This window comes from Dromiciops gliroides, chromosome 1 (assembly GCF_019393635.1).
Source record: "Dromiciops gliroides isolate mDroGli1 chromosome 1, mDroGli1.pri, whole genome shotgun sequence".
NCBI lineage: Eukaryota > Metazoa > Chordata > Mammalia > Microbiotheria > Microbiotheriidae > Dromiciops > Dromiciops gliroides.
Genome location: NC_057861.1, coordinates 191,895,851 through 191,912,596, shown reverse-complemented (window position 1 = coordinate 191,912,596; position 16,746 = coordinate 191,895,851). Strand labels below are relative to the sequence as shown.

The window sequence follows — 16,746 nt, the reverse complement described above, 5'->3', positions numbered from 1 at the left end:
GTAAGTGTCAAGTGTCTGAGGCCAGATTTGAACTCGGGTCCTCCTGAATCCAGGACCAGTGCTTTATTCACTGTGCCACCTAGCTGCCCCTCCACATTTGCTTTTACACCGCACTCGGCCTTCTGTTTGCTTCCCCTGTCGAGGGTATGGTATTATTATATTGCTATTTGTCGAGAAAGAGAGACAGAGACAGGGAGACAGAGAGAAAAAGAGAGACAGAGACAAACAGACTTATACAGACAGAGAGAAGAGAGGCAGAGGCAGAGACAGAGGATGGGGCGCGGCGGGGGGGAGGGAGGGAGAGACAGAGACAGAGAGAGAAAAAGAGACAGAGAGAAAGACCCAAGTTGTGGCAATCTAATGCCAGGATTTCCAACAGCAGATGCCCCCTTTATTGGGGTGTATGTTGAGGAATGGGCTTGGGAGGGGGGAGAGACTGGATGGAGAGAGGGTCATGTTTGGACGTATTGTTGCCCACCTCACTTAGCCCGACTGTGGCGCCAGTAAGTTAGACTGAGAATAAGCGTGAGAGTGAGTTTCCTAGGGGGCGGAGAGCTTGGAGTGAGAAACGGTCTGCAGAAGCAGGTTTCCCAGTCTCTGGCTACCAAGAAACCCTGGGACCCCCTTCTTCCCGGTAGCAGCACCTGTAAGTCCGCTGACCTATTTGTTAACCCTAGGAGCGAAGTTGGGGAAATGACCGACCCTTCGCGCCCAGTAAGCCAGGGCAGAGGGAAAGGTGCAGGGGGCGGGGGCGAGGGAGAAGAGAGAAGAGAGGGCGGAGGCAGTTCGGGCTGATCCCAGGACCGGAGGAGGAGGGAAGCAGCGCAGGAGGTGGTGGCCCGGCCGTAGCGGAGCTCATTCAGCTAGCGCCAGCAATCTGGAGGGCGGAGGGCGGGGAGACCGGGTTGCAGGCCGTTCCGGGGGCAGGGAAAGCCGAGGAGGAGAGCACTTAGGGGTGCCGGAGCCTCGGGAAGCTCCGCTTCTCCCGCTCCTTTCTTGGTGGAGCTCCCGCGGTCTCCCCGGGAGCCCACTCCCCAGCTGCTGCCGCCGCAGCCCGAGAGGACACCAGGAACACGAACTTCCTCCAGTACCCCACGTGTGCAGCCATCCCGGGGCTAGTCTCTCCAGTCCCTGGGGTCTCCGCGCTGCCCGCAAGCCAGCCCGCACCGCCTGCAGGGGGCAGGGGCAGGCAGCCTCGGGAGAAGCAAGTACCCGGGACTTTCCTCAGGCACCTAAACAACTTGCTCAGCTGCGCTGCGCTCGGCAGCCCCGGCCGGGTGGGGAGGCGAAGGAAGCGGCCAGGAGGTGAGGGGACTCCGCGGGGACGAAGAGGAAGGGAGGAAAGGGACGAGTCCATGGGGACGAAAAGTTTCCTTCCCTGTTCTGTCCTGGAGGACTTCAGCGAGTTGAACTCAGTGCAAGGGTCTTGGGGTAACGCCCTGGCAGTGATTTCTCGCGCGCATCCTATGGGAAAGAGCCTTAGTTCGGGGGTCTGGGGACCAGGATTTAAACTCTGCTTCCGATGATTATTACCTGTGTGACCTTGTGCCTCTCTAAAATAAAGGGGTCAGATTAGATGGTCCCTGAGATCCCTGCTAGCTCTGCTTCTGTGAACCTAGGGTCCTTAGCGCGATTGGGACGCACAGGTGGGCTTAACCTCCTTCCCTAGGAATGTGAAGTCAAAGTCGGGAAGGGAGGCAGAGAGTGAGATGAAGGGACTTGGGCTCTTGCCAGTGTGGGATTTGTGGGGTTGGAGGAGGTATTGGGAAAGCTGATGCTGCAGTTGGGAGGAAGTCCGAGGCTCGCTGCCAGGGAGACCCGGGTTCCTCTCTTGCTGAGAACAAGGTAAGGGAATATGCGCCAGGTGGGCCGATTCCTCCCACAGTGCATTGGATTTTGATGTAGGTGTTGTGTCTACACAAACCTTCACCCACTTCCAAGATCACCGAGTGAGTGGGGCGATTGCTGAATGGGCTGCTTCTCATTCCCCTTCATCCTTAGCCCACGTTTCCAACCTTTCTCACTAGGTTGGGCTCAACCATCCCCGGGCTTCTCTGCGGGTCCTCAGCCTGCTGTCCTGGAGGTAAAGAAGGTTACTAGCTAGCTATCCGCCGTCTGGGGGCTGCCCGGGAGGCTGGACTGAAACTTCAAGCAAAGTGGCTGGAACTCTAACTGGCTCCTTCTGGTCCCTTTGTCCGAGGTGGCTTGGCCGGGAGAGGAGGTAAAACCAAGAAAAATTGACACTAGGATATGAATTTTAGATAAATCCAGCTGGGCTCAGGGTGAGAGCGAGGACATGCTTCTTGATGAAAGCAAATAAAAACCCTGCCTCCGGCCGAGTATTACACCTCAATCAACTCCACTGGGATTTAGGGTTGACTCTGATGGGAAGGAGCTGTGGACGTCCTCCTTCCTTCCTTTTCCTCCGCCTTGCCTTTGACGTTTGCTCAAGGGTCAGACGGGCGTAGGACTAAAGAAAGGTCTCCTAGAGTCGTGGGCTTTGATTTAGGTTTTCTTTTGGTTTGTTCTAGTCAGCAACAACCACCCCATTCCCGTTGGTTCGTTGTAATCTTGGACGTACTTTAAGTGAAGGCGGATCAGAGGGAGCTGTGGATGAGTTCAGGCATCCCAGTTAGGGCTTTCCCCTTTTCCTGTAACCAAGAGGACCACGGTGGTGACAACCGGGGTACTCTGGTGAGAACTTGAGATGTAGCTTTTCTCCATTGCATGTTTCTTACATAGAGGCCCTCCTCTCTCTACCTCTGTCTTTAAGATGTTCTAATAACAATGTTGTGACATTCTGACAGTTTCAGTTTAGATCCCCTAACCCTCCTATCTCTAGTAGTTGTACATTGGGTGATATTTATACAGGGACAGCATCAGATGTGATTTTTAACTGTTAGCTTAATATTGTATCCTCCCTTTATTTCCCATCTTTCACCACTCTACCTCCCCAAACACAAAAGAAAACACTAATCTCTGGCATTTTATGATTGAAATGAACTGGTAATGTATAGTACTTGTGTGGATAGTATGAATTTTAGGAGTCTTTCCTCCTTACTCTTTTAAAAAAAACCTCTCTCCCACTCCCCTTTCCCTCTTCCATTTGCTCCAAGGACCCCTGTTTCTCTAGGGCTATAAAGCCTTCTTGCTCAAATCTAATTTTATGATCAAGTGGCATGCTGTGAATAATGGATTTTGACATTGTTAGGAAAGCTTGGGTCGATTACATTATGATATGATCCCTATGGAACTGTTAAGTGCAAGACTGGATTAACTCTTCAGTTTCTGACTTTTTTCAACAAGCAAAATGTTTAAAATATTCTCGTTATAAAGTATATCCTGTCCAATTACTGTAAATTGTCCTACAATTTATATTTTCTCATATCAGTGTAGTCAAAGTGCAGTGGGGTTTTAATTTCTGCTGTAACATGCAGGCATTGGTACCTGACTAAACAGAAGCATTCTTTCAGATGAAAGATATTTCTGCTGTTTTTCATCTATTTATCAATATTAATACATAATAGAGTGCAAACTGAATGTAAGGACTTTAACTTATTAATAATAGCTCATAAATTAATGGAAATATTCTATTGTTGGTTCACTGGAATCATTGTAATGGTATATGCTGGACTTTGCATTTTGAAGGCATATTTGGGGTAATTCAGTTCACTTGGTTTGGGACCTCATCATATGCCCACTAAACACATCAAGAAGTATATAGTAATTGGGTTTTTCCTAAAAATCTACTTTTTTGTAGCTTAATAGTATATCAACTGTAAAAGAAAAGGCTGAAAACAACTTTCAGATTTTCTTTCTCAAGGTCACAGCCAAAATAACATTTGGTTTCTTTTATTTTTTAGTTTTCATGTTCTACTTTGTATATGTTTTTACTCATTTGGGACTCTACTTTAAAAATAATTTTTAAAATGGCATTTTCTGGTAGATGTGAGAATGCAAAGGAAAGAAATGTAGCCAATATAAATGAAGCAAAATGCTTTAGCAGAGCTAGAGTATTCTGTCTTTTAGGGTCCTGCTCATATTATATGCTCAGTAAATAAATTAATTTGAGTCAGAGATTCTGGTGATTTTAACCTAGAAGTTTCAACCTTGGAGTCATCCTTGACTCCTTACTTTACTTCATTCCATAAATCAAATCAGTTTTGTTCATTTTTACCTCGACAATATTTCTTGAACCCAGTTCCTTCTCTCCATTTCCACAGACACCTCCCTAGTTCAACACTTGTCTAAATGAGTGCAATAGCCTCCAAATTAGTCCCCCTGACTCCAATCTGTCCCTTATCCAGTCCATCCTCCACACCAATGGTATCAAACACTCATAGAAACATCCCTGCAGGGCACATAATGATTTAGAAAACTTCAAGTCAACATTATCTATGTTGTATTGTATTTTTATTTATTTTGTTAAACATTTTCTAATTGCTGTTTTATTCTGGTTTGGGCAGTTCAAGTTGAATATCAGCTGCTCCACACAGCTTTGCAAGATATCTAAAAACAAAGGTCTGACAGATCCCCTGTAACCTCTAGGAGAAAATACAAAATCCCATTTGGCAGTCTGGTTCCAATCTGACAATAATGCCTTATTCCTCTTTATGCAACCTCTTCAGCACAGCTACCTGTTCTTACTGTTCCTCACAGGAAATTCCATCTACTGTCGCTGTGTTTTTGGACAGGCGGTCCCTGCTATCCTTTCTTACCTCTGCTTCTTAGAATCCCTAGGTTCCTTCAAGGTTCAGCTCAAATGTCATCATATGACTTCTCTGACTTTCCTCTCCATCCCCACCCTCAGCTATATTGTCTCCTGATCAAAATTAACTTACATTTATTTTGTACATATTTATATGTGTACTTGTTGTTTCTTCTTATCCAATGGAAGTTCCTCAATGTTTCATTTTGTCTTTGCATCGAGAGCACTTAGTTTAGTTCCTGGCATATAGTAGATACCTAATAATCAATTATTAGTTGATTACAATATATGCTGTTTATGAATAAATAATATGAAACTTAACTCACAGTTGTCTCTCTCCACATATATAATCTCCAAATCTATCTATCTATCTATCCATCTATCTAACTTTAGAGTTTACAAAACACTTTTTGCACAACAACTTAATGTAGTAGGTAGTGCCAATATTATTATGTTTATTTTATAGATACGAAATCTGAGGTTCAAAGAGGTTGTGGCTTGCTTATGGTTATACAGCTATTAAATCTTATAATCTGGTCTTCTGGTTCCAATTTCATGACTTCCTCCTGTATACAACAATGCCTTAATACAGGAATGATTTCTAAATCCATGATTTTGTCAATGAGAGTACTGTTCCCTCCCAACACTGACTTTAAAACCTTTTAAAAACAATTTTATATACTTTATTATGTGTATGCTATCTTCCCTAATAGAATGTAAGCTACTTGAAGGCAGGGATTATTTCCTTTTTCCCCTTAATGTCCCTAGTATCTAACCCAGTTCTTGGCACATAGTTGTCATTTAATAAATACTTTTTGATTGATATAGGTTATAATAACAGTCATGGCTGTTGGACCTTTGAATAGACTACTAAGAAATATTGTGGACATCCTCCCTTCATTGGGTAACCTTACAAATATTATAGATTTCTATCTTGTCAAAGATGAATTAGGCATAGGCCTGATTAGAACCATCTCTATTAACTGTATGGCATCTCAAGGTACTTTCTTCCATCTCTGTAACCCAATGATTCTATAAACAGATTACTCTAGGAGATATACCTACCAGCCTGCAAAAACTGTACTGGCCTTACTCATATACATCATAAGTTTCAATTCTGACCCTAAGCAAATATTTTGGGTTTGTTTTTGCTTTTGCAGGGCAATGAGGGTTAAGTGGCTTGCCCAAGGTCATACAGCTAGTAAGTGTCAAGCGAATGAGGCTGGATTTGAACTCAGGTCCTCCTGAATCCAGGGCCAGTGCTTTTTCCACTGTGCCACCTAGCTGCCCCTAAGCAAACATTTTGGAAAGGATCCACTTTGAAAAAAATATGAAGGAGGAGGAAGAGGAGGAGGAGAAGGAAAAGAAGGAAGGAAGGAAGGAAGGAAGGAAGGAAGGAAGGAAGGAAGGAAGGAAGGAAGGAAGGAAGGAAGGAAGGAAGGACCTAACCCTACATAATTATTGGCCCTGGGGAAGAATTGAGAAAATGTACCTCTCCTCCTTTATCACAGAGGTGGGGGACAATAGATGTGAAATCCTGCATACATCATCAGAAATAGACTGCAAAAGCTTTATTAGCCCAGTTCATCTATGTCCTAAGTTTAAATTCTGGGTCTAAGTAAACATTTTAAAAATAATAAACATTTGTATTTATAGTTTTGAGTTCCAAATTTTATCCTCCCTGAAGTGGTAAGCAGATATGTGTTATATATGAACACATCATTTTGTACAAGAAAACTTGAATAAAAAAAAGCGAAAGAAAGTTAAATAATTTCATGAATTGCTGTGACTCCCCCCCCCAAAAAAAATCATTACTTTCTAATCACTCTTCTGATGATGAGCACTTTTAATTGAGCCAGGCTAATGCCTATACAGCAAAGTCATCCATTGCTGCCCCCTACTTGAAGCCTTTTTAACTTGGTAGGACTTGCCAGCCAAAGTTTATCTTCCACTGACAAAGCTTTCAAGACTATGTGTCATGGTGACTTCCCCACTATGCTGAGGCATTTAAGCAGGACTTCAGTGGAAGAATTAAAGTCACATAAACTCTGTAGCTCTAAGAATTCTTAGAGATCATTTAATCTAGTTCCGTTCATTTTATAGAGGAACAAACTGAAGTCTCAAGTGGTTGTTACAGGCCACAATTCTATAACTAACATGTGGAAGTATGGGAATGCAAAATCCAGTACCCCCTTGACAAAACATTTTTTGAAAAAATGCAAGGTATCTATAATGTCGTCCAGGCAGATGAGAAGGAGACAAAGTTTAGGAGGAAATCACATGTTCTTATGATGCTTTGATAAAAAATGTCCCCTTGAGATAATTTTCCTCATAATGATTGTTTCAGAATAGGTTTTCTTGAAGAAGTACATCTTTTTTGAGATATTAAAAGAGGGCAGGAAGAGTCGGAGGGTTGTATAGGGAGTGGGAGGTTGTTCCAGGCTTGTGTGCCAGTGTGGAAGGATGTGTGGAGGTGGGAATGAGAAAAGGGGAACATATGGGGCCAGAATTAAGATGTGATTGCACTGAAAGGGGGATGAGTAAATGAATGACAGGGTGTGAAGGGATCAAAGCATAATGAAATGGAAAATTAAGGGTAATATACTTGACCTCTGGAGAGCTCTTATCTCAGTTAGATGTGGTGTTGGAGGAGAAGAGTATATGGGATGTTGTCAGTTTGCTAATGAGAGATCTTATATTTGGTCGACCCCCTTTTTATACTATCTATCAGTATAAAGTGTGGAGGTTATTTGGTATAGTGAAAAGAACACTAGAATAGACCTTGGACTGAAGTTCTAGCACTGTCACTAATTAGTACCAAGGGCAGGTCATTATTCTTTTTTGGGTCTCAGGTTCCTAATCTATAAAAAATGGTGGAATAGTTTGTTCTAAGGCATCTTCTAGCTCTGTTAGGTTTTTACTTGTATGAATATGTATGTGTTTTACTGGACATGAGATTTTATTCTGAAGCAAATTCAGGGTGAGGAACTTTTTTCAAACAAGCTAATCAATCAATCAGCCCCTTACCTACAACTTACAGTCTTAGAAAGTTGCCTAAAGCAGAGCTTCTTAAACTTTTTCCATACATGACTCTGGGTATATAGGTATATAAAATAGGCATACATAACATTTTACTGTTGCTAAATTTATTGAGACTCCCACGTTCAGTTACGTGACCCCATGTGGGGTTGCAACCCACAGTTTAAGAAGCTAGGGCCTAGAGCCATGGTCACACAGCCAGTACTTTTTGTCAGAGATGAGAGTTTGAACAAATGTCTTCCTGACTCCAAGGCCAGTTTTCTGTACACCATATCACACTACCTCATTTTCTTCTGAACCATCGATAATCAGGTGTTTGTTTATTTATTTATTTGTTTGTTCGTTCATTTGTTTAGGGAGGCAATTGGGGTTAAGCGACTTGCCCAGGGTCACACAGCTAGTAAGTGTCAAGTGTCTGAGGCCAGATTTGAACTCATGTCCTCCTCAATCCAGGGCTGGTGTTCTATCCACTGTACCACCTAGCTGCCCCAGGTGTTTATTGTTTTTAAAAGTTTCATGGACAGAGTGGATCATATTAGGGAGATGCTTCAAACCCCCACGATTTAAAAAAAAAATTAGTCATTAGTTAGTGAATGTGCATTTAGTAAGCACATTCACTAACAAAGACAAGAAAACAGCCCTTGCTTTCAAGAAGCCTGTGGTCTAATGAGGAGGGGCTGGGGGGATTGGTTAAGGTGAAAGAATAAATAAACTAGTTTTAATAATTGAATTTTAAGAACTGAAATTATGTCCCTCATATTATGTGCCAAGGGCTCTTTACTTGGGAGGGGGTGTCCATGAACTTTTTTTAAATTAATAATTGTATTTCAATATAATCTGTTTCCATTATAATCCTATGTATATGATTTTATTCATTTAAAAACTTTATCCCGGGAAGGGGCCCCTAGACTTCATTGGACAGAGTCTTAAGGGATCCATGACAGACAAAAACGTTAAGGGCACCTGCCACAAGCAAATAGACACCCTACCTTTGCTAAGTCTTAGCCCTCAAAACAATTATCAGATAAAACTACTTATAAGACAAAATACATCTACCAGACTACTTAGTCATGGGGATGGGATGCAAGATAATCTATTTCACTTGTGTAGAGATCAGTCAAAAACTGTGAATTGGAGGAGAAACATGTCATTGGAGATGTAATAAAGACTATATTCACAAATGAATATTCTTATAGCTTGAAAGATATTCTTTAGGAGGAAAGATGGGGAACTAAATGAAGCATAGTACAGAATTCAGTTGAGTAAATATTAAGTGTTTTGTATGTTCTGCTCACATACTAAAGAAAAAGACAAAAAATGACACACAGGTAGAGAGAGAGAGAAATCTGACAATAAGAAACATACATAGCTTCTTATAACCTACCTTGGTTCCTCAGGCTCCAAAGATGAGCTCATAAGCTTAACCTGCTTAGGTTACCTGTCCCTCCTCTGTCCCTTCCAAACCATTGGAAATGTGCTTTTGGATGAAGTTTAAAAACGTAGCATTTCTTCGCTTGTAACAGCATCTTTGTTTTTTCTATGGCTCATTACTGGAGACATGTTAACAAAGTGTACCCTATTCCAGATGGTAGACATCTGTTTCTTCTCTCTGGAAGATCAGGAAAGGAGTTCGTTAGGATAACCTGAGCCCTTGTTAAAGGTTTTCATCATTAAGGCAAAATGTGTTTTAGATATAGCTGGGAATCTCTGGAGATTAAATTGTCACAATTTAATAGACTCTTCGAGTATAAAGTTGTCAATTTTAAATTGTCAAGTTTCAATCTTAGGCTAGATTTCTATAATGTAAAATCAAAGGGTTAGAGCTATCAGGACCCACAGTAGCCTAAGAAACCCTCAGGCGAATTTGAAGAAGGCGCCTCACTAAATCCAGCAGTGAGTTTTGCTAAATTATAGCTTAGAGGAACTAATTAGATTTTTGTTTCTGGTGTGTTTTGTTTCTGGAGAGGGGTAGTGATGTGTTTTGTTCTATTTTTTCTTTCAGATTATTAGGAGGAAAAAATATTATATAAGAGATTTCACATTAGAACATCATATTTAACAGCATTAATGCAATTAAATGAACATGACAGAAAAAAAATTCATTAAATTAATGCCAAGGGGGTAGCTAGGTGGTGCAGTGGATAGAGCACCAGCCCTGGAGTCAGGAGGACCTGAGTTCAAATCCGGCCTTAGACACTTGACACTTCCTAGCTCTGTGACCCTGGCCAAGTCACTTAACCCCAATTGCCTCACTCCACCCCCCAAAAATTAATGCCAGTTGTATAGATTAACTGCATGGACAAATGAAGGTATTCCTTTTCGGTGTTTTTCATGAGATATTGGTAAATTCTGAGGAGGCTGGGACTCTTCTATATACTTTTCTTCATATATCACTTGAGGACAGAGAGGAAGGAGGGAGAAGAATGGTGCTGTCCCAAGCTCTGCCATTTATTAGATATATTAGCTGGCACAAATCTTTTTATTTCTGAAATGGGAATAATTCTTAGACTATTTCCCTCAAAAGGTTGCTGTGAGGATAAGTGAGGTATGCATTTTGTAACTATAAACCACTGTATTAATGCTAAAATATCCATAGCATATTAATAAAGGTAATATATTTCAGGAGGCTACTTTAGTTTGGGAGCCTTTAGGGTTTTTTTTCCAAGAAGAAAAATCTCCTTTTTGAGGAGGTGGAAAAATTATATGAAAATAGTAGCATTGGCATGTTTGACACTTACAACCAGGAAACAGAAAAATTAAATATGAGGTAGCCCAAAAGTCTTAGCGCATTTTTAAGTTCTTAAAGATTAAGACCTCCTTTTTCTACTCCAAGGCCTTCTCCAGGATAAGCCAGACACCTTGGTTTCTGGTTGGGCTCCCATGCCTCTTCTCTGAGGAGCTGAGCCTTGTGACTTAAAAGATACAACGTCTTCATCTGCTATGAAGCTAAACCTCAAGGGAGGATATTGAATTGTCTATTCATTCTCCTTCTGCCTTTAAAGACTTTCTCTCCAACTACTGATACCCAGCTTGGACTCACTGCTTAATGTTTAGCATTGTAGTCACCCCATACCAGAAATCTGAATCCCCAGCTGCTGATGCACAGTCTCCATTTCCCTATCCTTACCTTGGGTCCTCTCTCAGGTCCCATCTACCTCAACCCTCTCCTTCTATACTATACCCTCTGGAATTCCTGTTCCAAAAGTAAGAAACCTTCTTTCATCTTAAATATTCTTCTTTAAATATCTAAATATATAACATTTCCATCTTCTGAACTTCACTGAGACACAGTCCTGTGTTTTCCATGACCCTGCTTCTGTCACCACCTTTATCAGTCTGTATACATTTTCTCTCATGTCCCTAAACTCAACAGTCTTGTTGAAAGCCTTAGAATTGCTCACCAATTGCCAATTTTACATCATTTTTCAAATTCATGTTGCCCAAATTTACCATCCAATCCAGGTCAGGTGATGAACACCTATAGACACTCACTTCTAAGCCCCCAGGATGTATTCTTCCTTTAAGTTTATTACCTAACTCACACTCTTTCTCTCCCTCCTGATTTCTTTCTGTGTACTAAAGGACTTCAACATATTGTAAGCCCCTCCAATACTTCCCAGTTCCTCAGTCTACTCAGTTCCCAGCTTTCCACAGATAGTCAAATCCTTGATCTTCTAGTCAACTGCAAGTGTTTCATGTTCATGGGCTCTTAAATTCCTTTATCTGATCATAGTCTTCTGTCATTCCACATTTCCCTAAATTTGATGACCCCCCCCAAACCTATTCTTCATTATCACTGTGTTCTCCATTCCTTTCTCCCCTCAGTTCTTTCCTCTTCTTCCTTTCCCTATCCCAACTCCATACTATTTTCCACACTTGATTCCCTTGCACCTTCATCCTATCGAAGATCACACCTTTGCAAGCCCAAACCCTGGATTGCCCCCACCATCCATCTCTACTCCTATCCACGTGCTGCTGTACAGAGCTAGAATAAATCATAAAATTGCTCTGACTGGTTCCACCAAAAATTTTTCTAACCGTATATCAACTGGATCCCCACAGAAGCAAGACAATCAATCTATTTCTCCTGAATTGATTTGCTATCCCACTCTCCATAATCTGCTCCTTCAAGCCTTCCATGACATCCTCCACCCCTATTGTTTCAACCGAGGACTTTCCCTCATATTCATTGAAAAAAATTGAGACTATTTGCATCATTCAGAAATCTCCCTTCATTCTTTCATCCTTTATGCTAGTCTCAGATGAAGAAATGGCCTTTCTCTTTGCTTAGGCCAGGTCTAATACATATGCCCTTGATGACCTTTTCTCCTAATGTATCCAGAAGAGTGTTCCCAGCATTACCTACACTCTCTCTTTTATTTTTTAATTTTTTTGTGAGGTAATTGGAGTTGTGAGATTTAAAATTGGATATTAGATCATAAATCTCCCCTACTTAACCTTTCCCTTAATTTATCTCCCAGACTAGTAAATGGAAGAAGCTTCTGGTTTTCTAGATAGACCATTTATTGTATGGTAGTCACAAGGTGATGTTGATTAGAAGGATAGGAAAGTAGAAACACAATACAAATCGTCTTAAGTCTAAGCTTAGTCTATATTCCTTATAAAAACTCACCAAAACCGAAGGGCACCTTTGGAGAGAGAGAGAGAGACCGTCTGTGCAGCGCAGGCAGGAGACCAGCAGAGCAGGAAAAAAAGCCCACTTCCGTTCTCTCCTTGTCTTTTAAGCTCGCACCCCGGAAGTCGAGTGCATAGCAGGCAGTCTGACGTGCGCAGCAAGCGGACTGGCATGCATAGCTCATGCCGTTGGTCTCCTCCCCAAAAGGGTGGTCCTTAAGAAAAACTGGTGTCTTTCAGTTATCCTAACCGACTGTTAAAAATCTTTCATATTTTTTTTTACCACAGAATTAAGTGACTTGCCCAGGGTCATACAGCTAAGTAAGTGTCAAGTGTCTGAGGCCAGATTTGAGCTCAGGTCCTCCTGACTCCAGGGCCCGTGCTCTATGTACTGTGCCACCTAGCTGCCCCTCTCTCTTTTATTTTCAATCTCTCCTCTTCTACTCTGTCTCTGATGTCCACAAGCATGTGCGTGTGTTCCCTCATCTTTATAGGCATCAAGGTACCTACCCTGAGTCTAGAGTTAGGAAAACCTAACTTGATATTTGGACTCAGACACTTACTAGCTGTGTAACTCTGGTCAAGCTACTTCGTTTCTCCATGCCGAAGTTTCTTCAACTATAAAATGGGGATATTAACAGCACTTATTCTGCAGGGTTGTTGTGAGGATCAAATGAGAGAGTATCTGTAAAGTGCTTAGCACAGTACCTGGCTCATAGAAACTGCTATAATAATGCATATTCTCTTCCCCTTTCCCCCTAAAAAGAACAAAAAACCAAAACAAAACAAAAACACTTGATCTAACCTTCCCTGCTAGCTATTGTCTTATATTTCTCTTCCTCTTCATGGATAAACAACTTGAGAAAGCAACTTCCCCTTCTCTTCTGACTCTTCTAAACCTTCTGTCAAACATAATGGCCTTTTCAAATGATCATTCTCTTCGACTTCTCACGTAGCATTTGATACAGTCAATAATCCGCTCTCTCCCTTCGGATACTCTCTTTATTCTAGGATGTATGACATTTCTTCTCTGGTTCTCTTCTTATTATTCCTTCCACTCCTCAGTCTTCTCTTTGGGTCTTTTATTTTTGGCTCCTTCTTATTTGGGTCACTAAACTGGGGTATCCCCCAAGTTCCTGTGCTGGTTTCCCTTTTCTCTTCACTTTATACTGTCTTACTTAGTAATATTATCAGACCTCATGAGTTCAGTTACCATCCTTATAAAGATGGTTCCCAGATCACTGTCTAACCCTAGCCTGTCTGCTGAACTACTATCATATATCTCCAACTGTCTCTTAGACATCGCAGACTGGGTATCCTGTAGGCATCCCAAACTCACTATGTCTAAAACAGAACTCATTATCTCTCCTGCTCAATATGCCCCTATTTTCCACCAAGGGCATCAATATCCAGTCACCCAGGCCCACAACCTCAGTGTTATCCTCTATTACTCAGTCTCCCTCATCTCACATATCTAATCCACTGCTGAATCTGGTCAGTTTCTCCATTCAAAACATCCCCTTTCTTTCTACTCGTGCAGCCACAATTCTGTTCAGGTCTTTATCTCTTCTTGCCTGGACTATTGTTTAGTGAATGAATGATGAAATCTGACTTGAGTTGATAAATAAATTATGAGAGTATCTTGCTGAGGGCAAAAGCATAGAGAGAAAAAAAGAGAGCCAAAGCCCAACTTAAGGATCAAGAAGAGGACAAGGAGTCTGAGAGTGAAAATTTCTCTGGAAGATTTAATATCTTTGATGACAAGGAAAGAGAAAATGTCTGGAGGCAGGGGAGTAGGCAAATGTCAGTAGTCTCAAATGCTTCAAAGAAGTCAAGGAGGATGAAGTCTGCAAATGAGGCCACTTAATTTGGTGATTATGAAGTTATCAGTGACCTCTGAGAACATTTTAGTAAAGTGATAGGGATAGAAGCCAAATTGCAAAGGGGAAAGATAGAGTAAGTGGTAAGAAAATGACACCATCAGGTATGGTGTCATTAAAAAAATAAATTAAAAAAATAAATTTCATTCTTATCAATTATCAAGTATTTATTTCCCCGCTCCAACCTTTCCTGTAATTGAAAAAGAAAAAAGAAAAACAAACCCCATGTAACAAAAACATAATCAAGCAAAACAAATTCCCATATTGGCCACATTTCAAAAATGTACATCTCATTTTGCATATTAGTCCATCACCTTGTAGTCCTCTGGAACCATGATTGGTCATTGCATTGATTAGAGTTGTGGATAACATAATTTGTCTATGAAAAGGAAGAAAGGGATATGATGGTAGCTTGAACAGATAGAAGGCTCAGAGGAATACTTTTACAGATTGTGAAAACCTATGCTTGTTTATAGACAGATGGGAAGGGACCAATGGAAAAGACAATATTAAAGATCACAGGATTTAAATTTGGAAGGGATGTTTGATGCATGGAAGAAAGAAAATTACTCCTAAAGTGAAGAAATGGAAGAGGAAAGAGAGAATAGGATCAAAGGCACAGGTGGAGGGCTTATCCTTAGCAAGATATAGAAATGCTTTTTTTCTCTGAGACAGCTAAGGAAGAAATAGAGGATGGGTGGTGTTCCTACATAAAATAGAGGTAAAAAGCTGGGGGAGCTCCATCTAAATGGATATCATTTCCTCTATATTATAATTGTTTCACTTTGAAGCTCATAGATAAATATGCCTGACCTACCAGTATTAAAATGTATGGCTTTTAAATTTGCTTCACCACCATGTCCCAAGCTCCCCTGGTACTTAGCTGTTCTGCCCCTGGTGTTTTTTTCTACTTTACACCAATTGCTTTGGTTAATGATTCTGGGTTTGGGGTGGAAAGTGAGACAAATAATTTCCCAAGCATTTAAGATTCTGAATATCTTGAAATATTTCTCTTCTAAAGTTTGTACTAGCAATTTATTGAATTGTGTGATGTAGAAGAGATTAAAGTACAGTCTAAGAATTTAGAGTTAGTTTGGTTGTTGCTGTAGTTGGTCATGGTGGCTCACTAGTGTCTGAGTTTAAATGTTTTCCTCTTTGATTCCCATCATAATCAAGTTTTTGGTGTAGAATTCTGCTGTCCACTGACCCACCTATGCCTACTGATGTAGACAGTTCCTTCATTTTCTTCCTTATCACTGCCTTTCATAGTTCAAGATAAAAGATCCCATCAATTCATAAAACATTCTACAGCTCTGCTGAAAAAGCTATGTCTGACTGACCCTTTGATTAATTTCATCTGTTCCCCAGCATATGCTTTTGAAGACATAGATCTATGATATGTAAGCACTTTCAACTTTTAAAAATAGCATATTTAGTGCATGTAGTCTATCAGATGCCCAATACTTATTCAAAGGTATTGATGATGGAGAATAGGAACAGAGAAGGGAACCACATTTATTAAGCACATTCTATGCTCCAGGCACTGTGCTTAGCACTTTGCTAATATTATCTCACTTGATATTCACAACAATCTTGTGAGGTAGGTGCTATTATTATTCCCATTTTTGTGAGGAAACTGAGGCAGACAGTAGTTAAGTGACTTGCCTGTGAAAACAGAACTATTAAGTAAATGTCTGAGGCTGAATTTGGACTCAAGTGGTTCTGAATTTAAGCCCAGAGCTCTATCCACTTTTCCACCTAGGTGCTGAAAGAAAAAAAAAAAAGGAAGGGAGGGAAGGAGGGAGGGAAAGTAACTAGGGTAATCTGCATTAGAATGGCAACAGCAAATCATTTCAGATTTGGAATGTGGGCCCAGTTATTACTTTTTACTTAGATCTGGCTTCAGTTAAAATTGTTGGATTGTGAGATAATAACATAATAATATAATGAGTCACACTTGTATAAATTTTTTTAAATAAATTTTATACAAGCTTTAACTCTGAATTCAGAACCTGCTTCAACAAGTGCAGATTAGCAAATGGCCCAAAGTTTAGGGTCTTCCAGAGTTTAGTGGGATGACTGAGAGGTTTAGTTGATTGCTCAATTATATAGCCAATATTTGTCAGAAGGCAGAATTGAGACCTTCCTGAGCTTGCTGCCCACAACAGTATGATACCTCTTACTCATACAATTTACCTTTTACAAAGGGTTTTCTCACAGCAACTCTATGAGGTAAGCCATGACAATATTATCAACATCTCTGTTTTACAGATGTGTAACTGAAATTAAGCTACTTGGGACAGCTAGATGGTACAATAGATAGAGCACTGGCCCTAGATTCAGGAGGACCTGAGTTCAAATGCGGCCTCAGACACTTGACACTCACTAGCTGTGTGATCCTGGGCAAGTCACTTAACCCTCATTGCCCGTTTCCCCACCCCCAAATAAAAAAAAATTTTTTTAAAGAAAACTAAGCTACTTGTT

At 40.9% G+C, this 16,746-nt stretch overlaps 1 protein-coding gene across 5 annotated transcripts in view; it reads left to right on the top strand.

The window, feature by feature from the left end:
* Window positions 1–424: 424 nt before the first annotated feature.
* KCNG2 (potassium voltage-gated channel modifier subfamily G member 2) overlaps window positions 425–16,746 on the top strand; it is a 168,952-nt gene continuing 152,630 nt past the window's right edge. The window contains exons 1-2 of one of the 5 annotated variants that reach the window (XM_043999612.1): window positions 425–646; window positions 2,028–2,221. The gene's annotated coding sequence lies outside the window, so the exon portion shown is untranslated. Of the gene's footprint in view, window positions 647–1,186; window positions 1,306–1,326; window positions 1,846–1,953; window positions 2,222–16,746 lie in introns of those variants that run through there. The other 4 variants (XM_043999481.1, XM_043999550.1, XM_043999757.1 and 1 more) reach the window with 4 other exon arrangements.